This window comes from Chroicocephalus ridibundus, chromosome 18 (assembly GCF_963924245.1).
Source record: "Chroicocephalus ridibundus chromosome 18, bChrRid1.1, whole genome shotgun sequence".
NCBI classification, from domain to species: Eukaryota; Metazoa; Chordata; class Aves; order Charadriiformes; family Laridae; genus Chroicocephalus; species Chroicocephalus ridibundus.
This window is the reverse complement of record NC_086301.1, coordinates 4,136,327-4,156,752: the sequence shown is the minus strand read 5'-3', so window position 1 is coordinate 4,156,752 and position 20,426 is coordinate 4,136,327. Positions and strand designations below refer to the sequence as shown.

General features: G+C 43.3%; 1 long non-coding RNA gene across 1 annotated transcript in view; it reads left to right on the top strand.

The window, feature by feature from the left end:
- Positions 1–4,710: 4,710 nt before the first annotated feature.
- Positions 4,711–20,426, top strand: part of LOC134524923 (uncharacterized) — a 40,636-nt gene continuing 24,920 nt past the window's right edge. Inside the window, exons 1-2 of the long non-coding RNA XR_010073634.1 lie at positions 4,711–4,936; positions 8,915–8,971. This is a non-coding gene — a long non-coding RNA (uncharacterized LOC134524923). The remainder of the gene's footprint in view (positions 4,937–8,914; positions 8,972–20,426) is intronic.

Below are 20,426 nucleotides of genomic sequence, written 5' to 3'. Positions count from 1 at the left end.
CTTTGAGACAGACTGCTTTGCCTCTGGTAGCAGCTCTGAACCTTCCTCCTTCAGCATCCTTTGCTCCGTTATCTGGTACCTCTAGTCCTGTGACGTGATCTCCTGGAGACACCTCTCTTGGGGACGTTTGTGTACACACCATTATCTAAAGCCAGGCTGAGCTCTTCCACCTGTATGGGCTGCCTGCTTGCTGCCGCGGTGTCTGTCGGAATAAGGTCTTCTGGGTTACCTTTTTCTCAGCGCAAGGTAGGAATAAGCTTTGCTGAAGTAAATGGGAAGCAAAGGAAAAACACATCTTGTGAAACTCACATCTGCCTGTTCTGCCAACGGAGGTCTCTGTGGTTTGCTGTCTGGGAGATTTCCAGTGTGGTGGCGTTATGTGATACATACTCAACGCCCACCCTGTGGCTGCTTTGTTCATGGAGCTGTGCCGATCCACTGTCCTTTGCTGCTTTTCCCTCGCAGCTGTTGCACGGTGTGATGGCTCGGGCTCACTGCCGTGTAGAGGACCTCTTCTCTGCAGAGCTCGATGCTCGCAGGTGCGGGCCCGTGTCTCCTGCAAAGCTGGGCCCTGCAGGGCCTCCTGATAGGAAGCCCACACTGGAGCAGGTTTATCCCAAAGGGCTGCAGCTTCTGGGAACCCATGAGCTCTGATTTTCTCCCCTGTCCCTCTCAGGAGGGGGAGTGCGAGAGCAGCTAGGTGGGCATCTAGCAGCTGGCTGGACAAGGTCAGCCCCGCACGACAGGCTCTAAAAGTCACCCCTGAGTTTTACTCCATCAGCCAGACCACCCCGGGATGCCCATAGCCTCTCTCAGCGCTGTTAAATGGGAAGCGGAAAGGACTGGATGTTTCTCCAGACACTCACAGGCAGAACAGGCTTTTCTGCAGTTCCAGCAGGAACCTGGGAGCCCAACTCCTGCTGAAAACCAATAGATTTGAGGCTTCTGAGTCACTTAAGTCCTTTTGAAAAGCTTGTCTATAGCCAAAAGCTAATATTACAGTTAAGAGGACCAGAAACGGGACCCCACCCTTTACAGTCTTTCTTTAATTTGTCCTTTCCCACTAAGAATTGAAGGATGGATGCATCTGAAAACCAAGAACAATGAAGATGAGAGCCAGCAGACAGCATCCCTTGGGAAATCCTGTTCTTTCTCACTGTAGTGCTTCGAGTTGCCACGAGGAAGCATCGACAGGTAGGGCTGAGCTCGTCATATAGTGCTGGCACATACAGCAGTGCCTGCTGCTTGCATATGGTGGAAAAATCATGATGCGTCTCCAATTCCTCCGGGCAAAGAAGATGCTGTAAATAGCATGGCCAAGTTTCAAGCTCTCACAGTACAGTGGGAAGCGATCCAGGCTTTTCTGGTGTCAGGAAGGAGAGCAAAAATGCATTTTATGCATCCTAGGGGGAAAAGAGAAGCAAAGCTGCCCCAGCTGGAGTTGTTAGCTCTGGGAGGGGCAGCCATTTGGCTCCCATTAAAAGTGGCAACATTTGAAGTAACAATAGTGCCCTATTGGATCTTGGTGAAATGTGCCTTGGTGGGCTCTGTCGTTCACCCCAGGAAGGCCTGCTGCCACGCCAAAGTCTGTTTCAGGTCTGTGCCTTTGGGCACAGCTTACTGGTTAAACAGAATATGTGGGCAGCATCCCAAAACCCAAGTATTTTCTCTCTCCAAAGCATGTACTGTTCCCTATAGGCTTTTCACTTACACAGGCTTTCTCCAGTCTTTGTCCTGACTCATGGATGCCTGAAGGAGACTGTGTTCTCCTCTCTCTGTTGCTGACAGTCCATCTGTAAGTCACCTAATAGCTTCTAGGCATAGGACGTGTCTCTCTTTTTCTGCTCCTTTGCGATCCTGCCCAACTCTTTGCTCTTTAAAGGCCCTAATTACAGAGCCTAAAGGGTGTTTAAGCATCTCATTCCCACTTAAATTCAGTTTGGACTGTTACCTGGTATGTCATCCGGCAGTCCAAGCTGAAAGGCAGCTGAATAGTTACAGGTAGGATGGATCCCCGTTTCCCGCAAAGAAAACAGTAATCCTGTGTCAGGACAGAATAGCTGAACTCCTCTTGAGGTACAGACATCGTAGCTGTGGCACCCAGCAGTACATATCGTTGTCGAATAATTCATGGGAGAGAATAGTTTTGTGGAATTGAATGCCCTGCATGAATTTTCTTTCAAGAAGAAAACTGGAGGTAGAGTGCTTTCCATTTGGACACGGGACTCGTCTGAAAGCTAGGCCAACGCTGTGCTAAATAAATCATCGTGCCAGCGGCTTATGGGTAATTAGGCATGAAGGGAATCAGCAGTCTGCTCCCTCCGTTGTGACTCACAGACGGCATATTTGCAATGTGCCTTTAGCTTCCAGGGCTTCCGTGCTGTGGTACTCGCAAGGAAAACGGATCCTGACCATACAGCAGCCTTGAGGTACTCGGCAGCTCTGTCACTAGCGTTATGGGGAGGAGACCTGCGGTGGCGGTGCGTGGTTACAGCCTGAATATTTGAAGCAGTTCATGCAGCAGTAAGTGCCAGGGAGGGCTGAAACACTTGTTCATTTTGTGGACAGCTGTGGAGTTCACGTGTCTCTAGCAAGTTACTGTCCCAGAGTCATGCCACGATGAAGCACACACACATGCTCTTAAGGTGCTTCAGTGCTGTGGCCATTGGTTTGGCTCCTACTTCTGGTGGCAATTCAAGCTCCTGGATGGCACGTCAAAGTTTGCATGTGCCCTGTTCCTCCAGCTGGCCTGCAGAAATGGGAATGAGGAACTGAGGGAGACAAGGATGTCTAAAATCACTACAACTGTTTGCTAAGTGAATATGTGTTTAAGCCTTGGGTTCATCAGTTCAGAGCTTTAAGGTAATTCCTTTTAGTCATCAGTAAGATGCACTGTCCACCTGCTTTTGATGTCTCGGGCTCAGTGAACACCTAATAGGTTTACTTCGTGGCACAGCCAAGAAAAGTGTCTGAGAGATGGTCCTGAAATGGTCCAGAGATAAAATTCCAATTTAGCTGCCTGTTAGGAAAGTCCCCTGTTAGGGACTTCCCTGACCAAAGCAAAGTTTTGGGATATGAAGTGGAAACGTATCAAAGCAAAAAGTCTTTTGGTTAGTGCGTTTTTGTTTAATCAGCCTAACAAGGCTGCTTTTCGAAATCTGCAGGACACTTTCTCTGGGGATTTCCAAAATCTCTTCACGTTCAGTACACTGGAAATATAGCATGGCTTGTTTTTGGCAAGCAGTTTTGGGACTATTTCCTTTTATGACCTTGAATGAAATCAGGAAGAGCAGGGATGTGTGGGCAATTAAAATATTTTAAAAGCCCACTTGGTTGTACTTAGGAGCAAAGGACCCACACTAGTTCTGAAATGTACCTGTGTGAATACAGTCCTAATGTGCACTATTAAAATTTGGAAGCTAAATTGGGTGTATATTCTAAAGGTCTGGGCCATTTGGAATCCAGCGATTTAATCTTTGTCATGATCTGTCCTGTTCAAATGAGGACCCGCAGCCTTGTGAAGTCTGGAGTTACTCAGACACTGAGGTCATGATCGAGTTCTAACCTATTTTAAAATGCAGAGCAATATTCATTATCTTAGAGGTCTTAGACCGATAATGGCCCATCCAGTTGTAATTCTGATTAGTGCTCCTTACTCTGCAAATATTACGGCTTTTGTTATTCCATTATAATTCTTAGGACACTTTGTGTTTTTATGAAGGCTGTGACACGGCAGTCGCGGCCAGCATGGACTTTGTTACAAAAAGGCTAAATTTCTAGTCCTATTGTGGAGGAGAATTGAGATGTGGGAGTTAAGTGTAACAGCAAAGAAAAACTGGAAAGCAATGTAAAAGCTTGAAATATAATGAAGAGCTTTAAAAATAACACATGCGATTTTGTAGAATTGCTTTTCTTCTGCAACTCTTGTGAATTTTGTGAGGAGAGGGACTTCTGCTGCACAGTGTTCGAACACAAACACAGCACTAGTGGAAATTGCAAACTGAAGTGCCAAAACCAGTCTGTCCTGTACAGGTCACTGAAGTAGACACAACTCTTGCCTGAAAGCATTTGTAATCTAAAACCCCAGCACTATTCCCATTGAAGGTAATGACAAAACTCCATGTGATTGCAAACGGAACAGGATTAGGCCCTAACTAAATAAAAGCCCCCCCCCCCCCCCCTTTTTTTTTTTGGTCACCAGATACTCCTTACCTATGACAAATTCAAATAACTTTTGCTCAGGAATCTAATGACCTTATTTTGTCTGAAAAACTTCTTTATGCAGCGTTCTTTCCTCACTTTAAAGCAGGTTTGGAAAGACAAGATTTGAAAGAGAATTCCCATCTGTTATTGAAGCATTTAATCATTCTTTAAAAGCCGGTGCAGTTTTATTTTCTCTGGGGAGCGAGTAGCATTAGCTGAAGCATAAAGCAAACTATACCAAGTGTAGAAAAAACTCACCCTGATGTCCTGTTTGACAAACTGACCTGCGGGTCACAACCTGAGTTTATTGATCTGTGGGGCCTTGTCTGGGTGTCGGGCATGTTTTCTGGACTTTGGTTTCAGCTGCATTCCTGACTTCTGAAAGAGTAGGGGGTGTGGATTTCTACTAGGAGTAACCACTGGGAAGGAAGTAATGTTCATTAAGTGTGCAGGCAGTGCAGGACTAAGCATGCTCAGTGAAAAAGCTTTTCTCCTTTGCCTGTCAAGCCCTATGTTTGAACTCATTCCAGAATGCCGGATTTACTTTTCACGAAGAAACAGTACCTGGCTGGACTGCATTTTTCTTTCCCTCCTCAGTCAGCGGAAGATTGGAAACAATATTCTTTTGATGATGAGCGTGCTTGCAGTAATGCGATGTGCCTGCGTGCAAGTGTGAATCTTGCAGGGGAGAAGGAAGACAAACTTTGCTACCTGTGAAATGAAGACTTCTTAGGTCAGTAAGGGGTGCAGAGAAACTAACTTGTCGAGCAGCTTTTGACTTTTAACTTGTGCCTTTGTTTTCTGCTCTGCTGTATCCCTTCCCATCTTTAGCAGAGCTGAACTTTTCAAAAAGTTTAGCAGCTTTCTGGTTGTTCAGCCTCTCTGATAAGGTAAACTTGTTTCAAGTGAAAACGTTGTGAGGTTTGTGGGAGCTGAGCTTAGCTTTTAAAAACTTGAGTTGCTGGTAGTGTAGAGGTTTGTTTTCTTTACTTTTTCTTTTCTTTCTTCTTTTTAGTGGTTCCTATAAATGCAATCCTTTGCTTCCAGTGTGTGTCTTTTAAAAGACTGTTCCCTCTTCTCTCCCCGCCCTCTCCCTTAGAGCTGAAAATGAGACTCAGTCTTGAATAATAAACTCTGTATGTTATCAAGCAAATCTTGTGGCTTGTTCATGTGATCATTTCCAGCCTGAGCATAGATGTTTTGCCTTTTAATATGTTCGCAGTTCTTTCTGGAAAATGAATTGCAAAACTGCTAGCAGAGGGGTGAGAGAAAGCAATTTTACTTGATAACAACATGTTTCAATGTAATAGACTATTGCGCTTTTAAATTTTAAAGTGCTCTCTACTTTTGGGGTTTAAAGGCATATTTAGAACTCCTGTCTTGTGAGGTTTTGAAATATTCCCAACCTTAGAAAGGGGAAGGAGAATAATTTTTTTTGAGACTTTGTGCTGGCTAATGGATATTTTTCTGAACATAGGCCAAATGGTCAAGAAACAAAATGACCACTGAATAAGAAGTGAAATGGACTCAAATAATTAGAAACTGACTGTAGTTAATGATTGTTTGAAGTAGGTCAGAAACATTTGGCAGTTTCTGGTGTTAAATTTTGTCCTCCGATGTTCTTCAGAATTGTATTCAATTTATATTGCTTATGAAAAGTTAGCATTTAATCTTGTAAGAGCAAAGAATACATGCAGCATTCAATATTTGAATTATATGAATTTTATAAACTTGATCTAATGGAAGAAATAACTATATGCAAATGTAAAATCCTTGTGTTTAAAGCCTTCATATTTATTGTTTGGTTATTTTTGAACTGGAAGTTGATTTCCCATGCAAAGGATCTCAGTAAGAAAAAAGGGAAGCAGGTTAGTCCTGGTGCATACTCCAAGTCACGGGATTAGAAGTGCGTAATATCTTCGCAAACTACAACAGGTTATGGGGGTGCTCACCGCTCTCAGCTGAAAACTCTGCATCTCTTCTTTGCAAAAGGCAAGAGCAGAGCAAAAGTAGAAGTGACTGGGTTACACTGGGGCTCTCGGTTATTCCCACCGGGATTACCTGCTGCGTGTACATGGAGGGACAGGGAGCAGCTATGCCAGGCAGAAGGAATCTGCAAATGACCAAAGGTGAAGCTCTCTGATCTCTCCTTACGCTTATCCCCTGAGATCCAAGTTTTTGATGAGAGAAGGCTGGGAAAATTTCTTTGCATTTTTCTTCTTCTTTGATTTAGCAGCCTGGGGGGGATTATGGAAGCAGGCAGGGTTGTGCTGCAGATGGACACGGACTTGGTGTGGCCACAGCCTAGTCTCTCCCCTCTTTGCGTGCTATACCTCCATTTCCTTAGCTGGGAAATGGGGAGGGTGACCGGGAGGGTCTTTTGTAAGGTACTTTGCATATTTATAGAAGAAAAATGCCTTGTACTTTCAGAGAAGCGATAAGCCCAGGCTGCAAAACTGCACACCCTCATTTGAGTTTTGAACACTAATGTTTGGACCTCAGGTCCAGATATTTAGCTTAGATCCTTTTAGTGACAGTGGAAAGGCAAAATATTGTCCTAACCCAGACACAAACAACGTGGCTTCCCCCATGCTATTGTTCATTTTCAGGTATCCACTTCCAGCAGTTTTGTATGAATCCACTTCACGTGCAAAATATAATTAGGGACAGGAAATGTTTTTGGATTATTTCATTTCCCCTCCTAGGGTTGAGAGTTTTGCAATTTATAGGCTTGCAGAAGTTATAAGTGGAAAACAACTCTTAGGCCACAGAGCCCAGATCTTAACAACCTTACCTGTGATGTATAGTAGTAAAGTCCATTAAATGACTATCAGCCAGATTTTGGCCAATAAACCGTTTAGCCTCTTGCCTATTTTTATTTCCATCCTTCATCTTCCCAAGTATTCCCAACGCAAGTCTATTATAGTTCACTGGATGAATTTAAATCCTTCTTTATTTTTAAAACAAAGGAAGGGCATTCCATAGTTCCTGGAAAGGCCCAGGTCTTTCTAAGGTTTCATTTACTTCCAGAGTGGATCAAGCCATTGCAAATGTGTGTAGCAGTAGCATAATTTTCTGTCTGTCTTTCATTTGTGTTCTGAATCCTGGCTTTTTGAACAATTTAAATGGGGAAAAACTTAACAATGTGTCTCTCCTCTCTCAGTTCTGTGTGTGATCTCGCTCTTTGAAATGAAGGCATATCTTCTGAAACCAGCCATAATCAATAGGCAGAGGTGAAATTTGAATAGAGAAAGCAGGAGGTGGAGGAATGGGATATATTGTATCGCCTTGAGCACTAGGTTACCTTTGCTGTGAGTCTGTTCCTGTCCCGGGATGTGCAGAGCAGAAGCACAATGGCCTTGGGTTTCTGGAGCAGTTAATTGTGGCAGCTTCCTTGTTTCAGTGCTTATATCGGGACATCCTTCTAAGGCCTTTTTTGAAGATGGTGAGTGCTCAGAGCAGTTTGAATATCAGGATGTCAAGACCCGTCTGAAACACCCTGGCTAAGTCACTCAGAAAAGCAAGCCAGCTGGTATCCGGCACTGCTGGAGAAAAACAGACCCCAAATGGGTGTATCTCTAGTGGGTCATTCTTGACCTACAGATGCTAAATGTGATCTGCTCAGATAATGTACCCTTGCGATTATTGGAATGTTCTCCAAAACTGGGCAGGACTTTCTGTATCGCTAAGTGCGGGGAAGTATAAAACAAATAGGGGATGATTTATTTTAGAGAAAGCTGCACTAGATGACATTGCGCCTCTTTTGAGGAAGCACAGAGTTTGCACTACATGTCAGAATGTGCGACTGTATTTTTTCATGTCTAGCATAGAAGCGCGCAAGGCAAAAGCTGATAATGGTACCTCAGGCAGTATTTTAGAATATCACAGCCAGTAATGTGGATTATTGCCCTGTACTTTTGTCCTTGAGAAGAACCAAGGAACAGCAGGGCAAGTCATTGTAGGCTGCTCTGTCTAATGTTTATTTTGAGGCAGATGATCTTGGTCATTTTTGGGAAGATCTTGAATGTGCCTTTCTTTCCCCACTGTCCCTGTCCCCAAGAGCAGTGTGTGAAAGTAGCTGCCGGGAATGAGCCATGTAGGAGCTGGAAGCCTACAGTCTGGCTAAAAACATCTTTACAAGTTCATAGTAAAGCTGATTCCCTTGCCTATAATTTCTGGCGGAGGCTGCATGTCTACAAGTAACACCTTTTCACCAGTGCAGTTTTCACAGCTCTACCACTCTGGAGGAACCATGTCTGACCCTGTCCCCTCAGTCACCTCTCGCTGAGGTCTGTTCCTGAGCCAGCCATAGCCACAGGTGGAGTGTCAGTGGCCAGGATTGCTGTAGGGCCAGCTGCAGAGCCAGGGCTCTGCTCTGCTGAAGAGCTTAAGTAGTGCCTCCTCCTCTCCATCAACGGACATGAAACAATCTCTTTTCTCTGTGCACTGGTGGGTTCAAGGAGCCATCCAAAGATACAAAGGCATCTTTGCCTCTTTGAGAGCAGAAGCAGCAAAACAGGGATGATTTCTGAGGAACGCTTTTCCTCAAGGCATTGATTTCACTGTAATTTTTCCTAGAAGGCAGAGAGATGCTTCAGGTATTGCCACGTGGTTGCTACGTGTTTGAGACATAGGACAGTGACTGTAAGCAAAAGACAATCCTTTAGTGAGCACTGGTGTTAATGGTGAATTCCTCCGTTTATTTTTACAGGTAGCAGTGGAAATGAAAACAATTCTATTTGCAATATTGTTCACAGACTCCACAAATGTAAGTACAAATATAGTTCAAAACTGCACTATATTTCACCATAGGTGGAAATGTGAGTCTAATGATCAAAGAACAATATACATGTTAATGTTGTGTGGGTTTTAAAAAAAGCAAACAAACAAGGAGGCTAGGGGAAAGTTACATATTTGACATTCTCTTGCTGGCTTTGCACAAAATCAGGGTTCATTTGGATTTAGATCCTGCTGTATTTGGGCCAAAGTTGTCTCTGGAGAAATCTGGGAGGGACAGAAGAGGAGAAAAGCTTTTAGCTCTGTCTATTGAGAAACCTCCTGGGTAGCAATTTCAGAAACTCCTGCGGGACTGAGGAGTCTAAGTCCTATTTTTAGAAGTATTGTGGGAGCTTAAATCAGGCTTTAAAGCTTTTAGGAACCTGAAAACGCAGGTAGGAACCCCGTGGGATCTATGAAGTGTCTGAACAGGTTATGTGCCTCACTCTGAGAGTTAATACTTAACTCGCCATAGGGGCGTTAGTAAAAGCCACTAGACTTCTGCATGAATCTTCATGTATCCCATATCCTTATAAATCTTACATCACCTCATTTCGGAGGAACCGTGATTCATAAATATGAAGCCTGAGTTTAAGGTTCTCAATGGATGTAAGTGATTTTGAATATATTATCCATTGCTTTAAAACCACAAGTGAAAATAATGAATGCACCACATAGTGTCTCTTGGTGCCTCCTAGGCTCGTTTCTGTGTTCACAGAAGTTCAGGCGATTTTTTGTTTGAGGCTTTAGTTTCTGCCACTTGAGAGGCTGGAGAATGCTGCAAAATGTAAACTGAAGTTCAGTGCAGATTCTGGTCTCTGTAAAAGTTTGTGGGAGTTGCAGCCTTGGGTAGAATTCAGCATCTGGATCTCCTTCCCAGGCAGAGACGCAAACAAGCAGAATTTTCTGCATCGATATGCAAATTCTCCCAAGAAATGGGTGCCTTTCTGAATTGCCTCTGTGTTGCTGTTGGGGTTCAGGTGGTTGAAAAAATGAGCTTTGTGTTCACAAGGCAGCAGGGACTAGGGTTTCTCCAAAGTGCCTTTGTTTGGGTATATGTAAAGCTATCAATGCGTCATTCTTTCTGCTTCAGCTGTTAGAGACTCCCATCTTCTCTATTGATTTTACCCAGAATGCTTACTGCCCTTGAAGGTGTGACCTGTACCTCAGGCTAATTTATTTCTGTCATGGCCGCAGCATTTTTTAGAGGGCAGCGGGGGTAGGAGAGAGAACAATGAATTCAACATGGAATATAAATCCCAAGTCTGTAGCCTTCAGACATTCCAGTACATACCCCACTCCATTCTCCCATTTGGCATTCTGCACGGTCTTGGATTAAAAGTGGGTAAAAAAAAAAAAAAAAAAGCAGGCATTTGTATAACTAATCAGGTAAGCCATTCTGGGGTAATCCCTTTGGTCACACATACTGGCATGTATATTAAAATTTTGCTAGGCTTCTAAACCATTTACAATGACGTCCTACTTTATGAGCCTGAATGCCAAGTCTCACCTTCATGGCCTAGAAGTGTCTCGGATCTGAGCACTGTTGCTTTAATCTAGTGAAATTTGTGTTGTGGAATGTGGATGGACAAAGACTTTGTTTTTATGCTGAAAACTCATTTTGGACCATAGTGGTGGTGGGGGGATGGATTTTTAAATTTTATTTTATTTTACACTGTATTGCATATTCTTCCTTGTTCAGTTTTTATAGACAGAAATGTGAAACTTAAATGATGTGTAGGCACAGAAATTTAAACTCTACAAATACTGAATTTAAACACCTGGCTCCTTTCATTATTCTATTGAAATAAGCGTGTTTTGCTCTCATGACCTGCCTGTGTAGCTGAAGTCTTTCCCTCCTGCCCCATGCACTTCGTCAATATTGTAGGATTTCTCTAGGGCAAACGTTTTGCTTCCAAGTTCCCCCACAGAAAGGCTGAGCATCGTGTGCTGCAGTGGGTTGTGAACTTTGTCAGAAAACTTTGTTGGACTGGTACCGTGGTCTGGGGATGCATGTGAGGACTGGGATAGATCGTGCGGTGCTTTATGGACCCCCTCCTCCCACCTCGCTTGGATTTTTGGTAAATAGCCGCTGAATCCTCTGAAATTGGAGGCACAAAGTAGTGAGCCCTGGATCCTCCAGTATGGTGATGATGATAATATATACAAAGAGGGTAGATTTAGATAAAATATTAGGAAGAAATTGTTTGCTGTGAGGGTGGTGAGCCCCTGGCCCATGTTGCCCAGAGAAGCTGTGGCTGCCCCATCCCTGGAGGTGTTCAAGGCCAGGCTGGATGGGGCTTGGAGCAACCTGGGCTGGTGGGAGGTGTCCCTGTCCAGGGCAGGGGGTGGCACTGGATGGGCTTTAATGCCCCTTCCAGCCCAAACCATTCTGTGATTCTATGATTCTATGATATCACGGACTGACTGGTTGGACTCTGCAGTTCAGACCAGAATTTGGTGTTCAGGTTTGGGTTCATTGAGTTCTCCAGCAGTGGAGAGGCAGCTTTAAGGAGCTATATCAAAACACGAGCTTCACATAAAGCAAAGTTACTGACTTCCTTGGAAATTTAATGCTCGCACTTCAGAACAGCTGACCCAGGAGTACCTGGCCCGGGGTTACTGCTGTGGGTCAGGGCAGCGAGGCCAGCTGGGCAGGTCAAGCTTCAGAGGAATGCAGAGTTGTCTGGAGTTGAAGCGTATGAGATTTCCAGGTGATTTCCTGGGAGGTGCTGCTGCAGAAAGCACTAAATTACCCCAGGATAACTGAATTTAGTGAAATTTCAACCTGTTTGGCCTGAATTCAAAGTTTATAGTTAAATCTTGCTATTTGCCATGTGATTTAGGTTCCAAGTGGCTCCATGTCACGCAGACATAAATGTTTGTTTTTCTTCCCCCACACATTTTCTGCAGTGAATCACTGAGAAGCATTTCTGTAGCGCCTACTGCTGTAGAGAGGAAAAGTGGAACAGGAGGTATCAATTCAGAGGAGAAATGTGAATAAAGAGAAGGTTTATGATTTGTGCAAGGGAAAAAGGGATGCTGTGACATAGGAAATTAAATGGTCTGTTGGTATAAAGCGTATCTTTTCGCACCTCCGCTTTCTGCATTGTGGCAAACGTATATATATGACCTCCGCCAACATATTGGTTATTACTCACGGAACAAAGCAGCCAGGGCTGGGCATTCAAGCATGTAGTCTCCTTGTATCTTGGCATCTTTGTGTTTATAGGTCTCACTCTTTTTACTTTGCCCCTAATAGCAATAAAGTAAAACAAGATCCGGTCTTTTCATAGCATTGCCACTCTCCTAAAACAGAGGGAGGGAGGAAAAGAAAGGAAGTTCCGGCACAGAAAAGACCCTGTGCTCCTGTAAATGATTTCTTGGGCCTCCAAGGAAAACCTGAAAGAGAGAGGGAGAAATACAAATGCTTAACTGAAACATGGTAGCAGCCACCCTTGTGATTTAGAACAATGCCTTGGGGTCTTGATTTATTTCTCACTAGTAACAGATTCAGAGACTAATTGTGCCTAGAACCCACCTCATGGTTGTTTGGTTTTTTTAGCAAATCACTGGAGAAGAGTTGCCCAAAATGTTATTTCCCCAATTTTTCCATGAGGGTTGCATTTTTAATTGAAGTAGGAAAATACTGGGTAGTTTACAGCTTAGAGGGAGATCTTAAGATTCCGATGTTGCTTCTACTCTCGTGTCGCCACCATCAAAATGCTTTTGTGCTTCAGGTATAGATCAACGTGTGCAGCTTGGTTACTGTTGTGTGCCTGTCCCTCCATGAAACTTGAGTCTTGGTGGAAGTCTTCAGTTTGTATCGCAGAGGGGGTTGTGGGATAGGATAAAGGTTTCTGCTGTGGAATTCTGGCTTCTTCTGAGGCTCAGTTTCATCTTAGCATCATTATGGCCTTTCATTTCATTTGTATTTTCTCCCTATCATGTGGGATGGCACCCACTGGACAGGTTTGGAAATTCAAAAAGAAAAATATAATAATTAGATTGCCTAATACCCTCAATTGAGCTTAACCCCTCATTGTGTTAAGTGCTGTACGAACTGAGTAAGAGTCCATGACCTTGAAGACATGGCAGTCAGGAGGTGGCAAAAGTGAAATGTTATTATTGCCAGTTTGCAGATGAAGAATTGCCCAGGGTGCCCAGGAAGGGAAAATCAGATCATAGGTAGGAAGATGATGAGATTTTTTGGATTCCTATGAGCCTGTGATGGGCCACCATCATTTTGGAGTCTGTCACCAGGCAGTGTTGCAGCTCTGCTTGCTGCCGTGAGTTTTCGTAGGAATGCGCTTGCTGGCTTCTCCGAGTCGCTGGTGGTGGCAGTGCCTTCCTGAGGAGCTGCTTTGCATTAGGAATTCTCCTCCTTTGGTTGTAGAAACCCTTCAGAGCTATCAGTACTGAAAACACCTCTGAATCCAGTTCACATTTGCTTCATGTCTGCTTGCTGTTCTAGAAGTCTTGTGATTTTTCATCCTTTACTGTCCGTCTTGGAAAGGGCATTTGTGTGCCCAGTTTAAGCCCGGAGGCAGCCTCACGTCAGTGATGGGAGAAATGAGTCCCAGGGCTAATGGCAGAAACAGAGAATATTAGCATGTCGAAGAAATACTGCAGATAAGATGTATAAGGTGTAGTGGGAGATTTTAGGAGTGAAAAGCATTCCAGTAATGCAACTGAGTGGTTATTATTTAATATCTTATAAACCAAAAACATCAGTCAAATTTTCCAGTGTGCAAATGAAGGAAAAATACCTAAAGCTGGGTCTGAGAGATGCTTTGCAAAACAATTTTATATCTGAGAAGGCCTCTCATATGCTTCCCAGATGTACAATCCCATATGTCTGTTCTGTTAGGCTGATTATGGAATACATGCATTTATAGCTCAGAGCAAAGGGAGAATTGATTTCTTTCTAGAGTGGTGTGGGTATCACTGTGTTCAAGATGATTAAACATTAGAACTGCAGTGCACGCAGACAGATCCACCCTGGTGTTTTGGTGTGAGAGACTGTGGATGAAACTTCTGGGTGTAAGTAGTGCATATGTGAGAATGTCTTGCTTGTGTTGGTAGACGGCTTAAGGTTTTCGGTTGTTGTATCCGGTGCTGCAGGTACGTGTGTGAGTAACTTGATGCAAAAGAGTAGTCCAAAGAGGCTACTTACTGCTTGCACGCAGGAGCTGTACACCCCAAGAGATCCTGGCCTAGGCGTAGCGTCTCTTGTACATTCAGTATAATTCCTCCAGGGAGCTCACCATTCAAACTGACAAGACAAAGGGGCTATTATTACATGTTTAGATGTAAAAGAACTGTGGGCTTGCCTACATTGGAATAGTCGCAAGTTAATTCGTATTAAACTAATGATGCATATATAAAATGTATTAGTCAAAGTGCACTGAACCCCTTTGTGGTCACTCTTGTTCGTGGTGAAAGTGATTTCTTTTCGTTTAAACTTGATTCGCTTCCAAAGTCAGTTTAGTGAAACCTAATTAAAGCCACTTCGATTGTGAAGTAAAAAGTCTATGCAGGGATTTAAATGGTGCTCAACTAACTTACCTCAAAAATTAATATGGTTTAATGTTTTTGAGTGCTCTGGTGTAGACAGACCATGTGGCACAAAAATGTTATATGCTTTCTCCAAAGTCCACTTTTGATTTTATCATCTACTTCTTTTATTGTTTGGATTTTTTGCCTTTTAAGACTGAGCACCAATACAATGTGCTAATTTCAGCTTTCATACAATAAAAAAGGCATGATTTGTTGCAGGGAAACATCTTTGAGAATATTAACCCCAAAGGTGTCAATATCTGAATTCAAGTAATTTTAGACTAATTTTAAAGGTGTACTTGTGTTTGAAAGTTCGGGTTTGTAAATGCTGAAGATTATTCAGTACCCTGGAGGGAGTGATGGATATTGAATTCTAGTCAGTGTCATAACTGGAAATCTAATCTCTGTAAAATCGAGCTCATGGTTTAGCACTGAATTATTCCATATGTAGAGGGAAAACAGCTTGGCTGAGCGATATCCATGGTTGTGATGAAATTCAGTTAGGTGTGGGTTTGAGCCTGTCCGAGTCCAGCTGAGACTCCCAAACGTGAGCACACACAGGGAAGAGAGTCCAGAGCATTTGGAAGCCCAGGCTAAAAGTAAAAAAATGGAGCACATTACATGGCTTAATGTGTAAACAAACTCTGCTCCATGCAGTATGCAGGCTTTGGGCTATAGAACGCAGGTAGGCTGTAGCCTCTTCCCATTAAGACATACGTTTAGAGGTCGCATGGACCTCTGGAACCTGAGCTAACAGGTGGCAGTACAGACTGAAGGCAAACAGGATATGGCGATGGGTGTTCCTTGGCTGCAATTAAATCATAGAAATGTCTAAGTGTCTGTAATGGAGACCTGAAGTTTTGCTATTAGCACTGTATTTAGAAATGGAGGTATTTGACAGGCCTGTGATGGGTGGAGGTATAATAATTTTATATAGATTGGGACCAAGAAAAACAGAAATCTGTTGGGTTTCATTTCCACTTGTGTCGCTGGCTTCCTCTGTAAGCTTGAGGGGCAAGTAATTTAAGAGCTCTGTGTGTCTCAGTTTCTTCACCTGTCAGTTGGGGGAATTACTTCACAGGGGGATTGGAAGTATCATTATAATGATACTTGCAATATGCTTTCATATGCTAGGTAGAGGAGTGGAAGCGTTAACATGTACAAGAGAAAAAGAAAAAAGTAGGTTATCTTGTCTGAGCTTGTCATGCTTCTACTATGTCAGCAAACTCAGGGAGACAAGAGAAAGGAGAGAAAGAGAGATCAAAAGAATACATTAAATTAAAAAGTAAACTGAGAAAGTTAAACTTAAAGTGGCAAGTAAGGAGTTGCATAGGACCTATTCTGTGCTTCGCTGCATTAACCTTGCTTCTCCATCATCCGCCAGGGTCTTTGTCATCAACAATGTGCCACGAAAAATCACAAGGCAATCCCTGTGTCTACCACGTGCTCTTGAGCTCCTGTCAACTCTGGTGAACTGGCTGCACTGAGGTTGCTCTGCATGTGAACAAAGGCGTTTTGAGGAGAGCGGGGGATTTTTCCTGGGAGATGGAAGAAGCAGGGATGCTTGGACTAGTGTGGGGCCTGGTACAGCTCAGATGCTTGGGGAGCTTCCCTTCGCTTTCAGTAGGACTATCCATATTCCTTACTTGTGGCACGTTAGGGTGTGATGTGCAGCTGCTCCGTGTTGCAGTGGTGGTGGCAGCAGTAAGGTAAGGGTTGTTACACCGGGGCCTTGCCTTCTACCTTGTCACTGGCAGTGGCGAGTGGCACGTGCTTAGGGAAAGACTGTGCAAAGGTGGGGTTTATATGTCCTCCCAGCTCCTAGCAATCCATACTTCAGCGACTCCCTAAAGCACAGGCTGCGTCTGCTGTGATGTGTAAGGCTAATATTGTACTTCTTCCATCACAGACATGACAGAGTTAATTTACCTTTCTGTGCTTGCATTGACACTTCTCTGAAAGCTGCTACAGTTACACACAGCAGCAGTATTGGGAAACGGCTTTCAGAATCTGCATTTTTCCCCTCCCTCTTTGTTGCGGCGGGAGCAAAAAGTCTCTATGCAGGATAGCTGTTTCCTCTGAGCTTTGTCAACGCGTTCACACTAGGTTGGGCTTCTGCACAAATGTTTCCCTGAGCTTCAAAGTCCATGTGTGAAGAAGGCAGCTCTGTAATGTGGTACTGCTGTGCAGCATGTTGCGGTAGCTCACGAAGCGGTGCTGTCTCCTGTTGGGGGACAGACCCGGCAGATTGATTTGGTGCCTCCCCATTTGTGTTCCTACAATATGGATTCATTTTTGGAAGTGGTGAATGCGCGTTCAGTCCTTCAGAGTTGCTGCTGTTTGGCATCTTTTGACAAACAGGCCACTGAAATGCTCTCTCAGCTGTTTGGACACAAGGAAGTTTCTTTTTTTTGTCCTTTCCTTACCCTGTTTGTTTTGAAGGCACATTCTCTTGGGTAGTTAAGATGACCAAACATAGTTTTGAGCTGTGTTTATCTTCTTTTTAGTTTGATCTGTTGTATCTGATCATGAAATAGGCCAAAGAGTCTTCATATGCAGATCTATAATATGGCACATTTTCCATATAAAGCAGCCTGAGAAGAACAAAAACCATGTGGGGGAAAATTCTTGACAGTCAATATATGAAGGCTTAGTTATATTTTTACAGAATTATAGGTCAAACACTAGGCTGCCGAAAGCAGTCATACCAGCTGTAATCTTCTTTAACTGTATCCAGTCAGAAAAGATGAAAAATTGTTTTTCTGCCTTTGAAGAATGGAAATATCTTTTTCCATATCCACTTTGACCTGTTTTACTGTAACAGATTCTGGATCCACTCAGCTAAATCATCATAAGCAGAGTTTGATGGAAACAAATTGCACCATAAAGCTTATCCCAAAACTCTGTCTTTTGCGCCTTCAGCAGCTGGGTAGTTTTTGAAGAAAAAGTGCTCAGTTTGCATCCTAAGCCTCCTCAGACTGCCTTATCTGTGGCAAAGCTGGACTACTTGGAACCATGGGCTGTGCAGTATAATCTTATTTTTACACATGGTCAGACTGTTTTACTGTGTGTCATTTCAAATGCACCCTTCCTTTTCGAAAACCACAAGTAACCACGAGCTTCCGCTGAAGTGCCAGCGAACAGTAAGTTTTCAAACGGACCGATGAGTAAATAAGAGTGGCAGGAATGGAGCAGAAACCTCTTGTAAAACAAAGGGAAGATGGCATCTGTCAGAGACCTTATTAGTATATGTGCCTATTAGCCATCCAACTGCACTGAAAAACACCTATGCTGAGATAACAGAACACAAATGCAGGAAAGCCCACCACTTTAAATGTGGAGGGCAGGACTTGAAGCACACACTCTCAAAGACATTAGGAGCAGAGCATGGAAGGTGCTATTTGCTTCGTGATCTGCCAAATCTTGCAGTGTTGGGGAGCGGAGGAGGGCAGCCGAAACATCAAGCTGCCTTAGAGCAGTTTGTGTGTCGCTGCCAGAGAAATGGGTTATGGAAAGGTAGGCAACTCTCTGTATTCATGTTTTAATGCAAATTGAGACACTTGTATGGATAATATCAAGAATGTCTTGGACATATTTTAGCAGATATTTGTAGTGGTGGTGTTGAGGACGTAGATAAGGTCTGTAGAGGGATATAGTGATGAAGTGATGGGATCTCCTTCATATTTCAAACTTTGCCATCTGCAAAAGGAGGTTATTTCACACAAGAAAACGTTTTGGAAGGCATGGATCTTCAGAGTCATCAAATGCGGAAGGATTTCACATACTATTTCTCTAGATTCGAGCCACAGGACCTGATCAAGTTGACCGTTATCACAGCCAGCAGCAAAACTGGGAGATTAGCTTGTAGAAATGCTCTCTTGCTGAAATAACTTTTCATCTTCTTGCCCAATACGATGGTCTTTCTACTTCTTGAGGAATAGCAGGGTAAATCTTAACCAGCTATTTGTCAGAAGTTACGGAGACTGTGTTAAAATATTTCACCAAGGGCTGTTAGCAAGTATTAGAGCCAACTTTAATGAAAAAGAAAATGATGTGCCACTCTTGTGCATCAGAAGCACTAGGAGACATATTAAAAATTATCTCTGTCCAAGTAGCTCAATACTTGTTGATAAAAAAATGACTTGTACACAGTTTTAATTGCTGCCTTCATGATGAGACCAAAGAAAGTAAACTTGTAAGATTCTGGTGTATTTGCAGAGCAGAGTAACCCAGAACTCAGAGTTCCTCAGGAGGCTAAGCAAAATTCAGTGTTGCCATCCCAAGGGTTTCTAGCTACTCTAACCATGAGGAAGGGGCAAAGCGTGGATGGGGAACTGGAAAAAGGTGTGGTGTGAGGCTACTTACTCTTGCCGCCCCTATTTTTCTGCATGGTAGACTTTTAATTCTGTTACTCCTGTAGGTGGTTTCTTAAGTAGTGATATAATAATAAGAGCGCTGTTTCAATAGTGTGGGTATACTAATGGCATTGCTTAACTTGAGCGTGATGAAGAACCAATACAGCTGTGCTCTTCTTGTCAGAGGCTGGCTCGCCTGCTGCTGAGGTGCTGCTCTTGGTTGTACTGTACAGACACGTGTTGTATAACAGAGCTGGTGTTAGTCTCCTTTACTTTTGTCCTAGTCATCATAAATAGCGATTTGAGAAGTGGAACTTGAGAAGAAGGTTATCCTGAGAAAAGACTCTAGGGAGATAAAGGTAACATATCACTTGATACAAACCAGATGATTAATGGTGAGGTTTGTAACTCCTATTTTGAAATGTTAGCGTTTAATGCAAATGTGAGCTATATCAGAGAAGATGATAATTTGGCTTTTAATTCAGAACTGCATATGGCAAGTCAGTAGTGTCTACTGTATAAAAGAAAATTGGAGTTATTGAGACACCTTCCCAGCTTCTTTATTTTATGAATGCATTCATTATAGTGTGCTTGGTTGGTTGGTTGTTAGTGATGCCATAAAATGGAGGCTAACCCTGGTGCTTACAGACTTCTGCTTGTTTTCATGGTTCCCTGATTATGCTGTATATCTGCTTACTCTTCATGCCATCTTGTGAAGATGTCAGACCATCGTCAGTTGAACAGCCTAGTTCTTGTTCCTCTTAAAAGACTTTTTTCTCTTCTGTGCTTTTGTGCAAACCGAATAGCAGCCACTTTCCATTTTACCAGTGGTACCTACACAGTAAGGAGGGCTGGCCACTAGCCAATTCATTTAAGTCTCTAGAATAATAGTTTGCTCTCTAATGAATAGTTGGGCTTTAAATCTCTCCGTTCAATTGTGGTGGCACTCCTGAAGTTGACAGGTACTTATAAGACACTGAGGAAAGGTCATTTGTTGGGTGTTAGTTTCATTGATCTGTCCAGAGAACCTTCTAGTCATTCCTCTCCACTCTTTGAAGGCAAAAAAAGGACAAAAAAAAGCAGGCAGAAAATTCATTCATTTTCTCATATTTACTTCTGAAGTCACAAATAATGCATTCTAGGTAAGCAGTTCCCTTCTTTTCTGCCACTAAGTCAGTGTCTATCCAATATTACCTGTATTGCTGACCCATCGTTTGTATTGGTAGCGCGGCAGGTGAATTTGAGGCTCTGGCAGATCAGTTTGCAAGCATATCCAGAGAGAGTTACTTTTTAGCCCTAAGAACTTGTAATGCCAGTAGCCCTGAGAGGAAAAAGAAAACAAGGAGGGATGGATTGTTCTTCCGTTGTACGGATGGGGAAAGATTTGATGATTTGCCCAGGCTTGCACAGGGAATCTGTGGCAGAGTGGGTAGCAGAGCGAAATACCTCGAGGGCTAAGACGGTGTCATAGCTGTAGGACTATCCTAATGCCTTCACGCTGGTTCTTTTGCACGTATCCTAGAGACATACTTT